This window comes from Acanthisitta chloris, unplaced genomic scaffold, assembly GCF_000695815.1.
Source record: "Acanthisitta chloris isolate BGI_N310 unplaced genomic scaffold, ASM69581v1 scaffold12453, whole genome shotgun sequence".
Taxonomy (NCBI): Eukaryota; Metazoa; Chordata; class Aves; order Passeriformes; family Acanthisittidae; genus Acanthisitta; species Acanthisitta chloris.
Window position 1 is genome coordinate 11,099 of NW_008664356.1, and position 1,391 is coordinate 12,489.

Sequence of the window (1,391 nt, forward strand, 5' to 3'; positions counted from 1 at the left end):
GTTTACAGCATCTCCCAAAAATGAGACTTCTGCTCTACTTGGACAAAAAGACATTCCTGACTCCACGGTCAGCGATTAACTCGGATTCCCAACCCCCTCAGCGGAGGAAGTGCAGGAAATGCCTCCCAATCCAACCACCAAAAATGGAAATCTGCCTCACTCACCTCCCAAACACCTTCCTCGTGGTGATGCTTTCATCACCAGGATCTTCTCTGCTTCCTCCTTGCCTGGATGGACTCCCTGGACAGAGGGATTGAAGGTAGGATCTGTGCTCCTCTGAGGATGCTTGAGAACATCATGGAGTTGAATTTCATGAGCCTTGTGGGTCCTTTCCAACTCATGGATCAGGATACTCAGGATCAGCTGCAGGAGCAGCAGGGAATGAGCTCAGCCTGGGCAGGATTAATGTGATGCTTGATGAGAAGCAGCTTTTTTTTTTTTTTTTCCATGGTGGGAGCTTCTTGCTGTTCCATGGGAGAAGTCTCTTGCCCCTCCAATATTCCCAAACAACCTTTTCCATCCATTTCAGTGTAGATCCAGGAGGAATCCCCATAACAAAGCTTTTGGGAGCATCCTGATCCCTCAGGATTGTGGTGCTGAGCCCAAGGGAAACACAACTCTAACCAAGGATCTGCCTCTGTGTGAGCTCCAAGGGACCTGGATGAGCTCAGAATCCTTCCTCAAAGAGCTTTTCAATACTGAGAAAAGAAGGAAAATGGATGAAATCCTTCCTCAGAGGGCTTATCAATACTGAGAAAAGAAGGAAAATGGATATAGGAAACCAAATCCAACCTGGGCACATCCCAGAGCAGCATCTCTATTCCCAAGGGAATCCTTGGGAGATGCTACAAGGGAAGGAGAAACCAGAAAGCTCCTTTAAATTGTGGATTTTAAGAGACTGGAAGGTTTGGGGTTTTTTAAGTGATGGGAAAAAAGGAGATGCTACAAGGGAAGGATAAACCAGAAAGCTCCTTAAAATTGTGGATTTTAAGAGACTGGAAGATTTGGGGTTTTTTAAGTGATGGGAAAAATAGATGAAGGGAATCAAATCCAACCTGGGTAGATCCCAGAGCAACATCTCTTTTACCAAGGAAAACCTTTGGACATGATGGAAGGGAAGGATAAACCAGAAAGCATCTTAAGTGTGGATTTTAAGAGTCTGGATGGGATTTTTTTTTTTAAAGTGATAGGAAAAATAGCTGAAAGAAACCAAATCCAACCTGGGCACATCCCAGGGCAACATTTCTTTTCCCAAGGAAACCCTTGGGAGATGCTACAAGGGAAGGACAACCCATAAATCTCCTTAAAACTGTAGGATTTGAAGTCATGATGAGTTTTGAAGACACAATTGGGGCTGAGGGTTGGAAGCTGCTAGAGAACTTGGTGAGGGT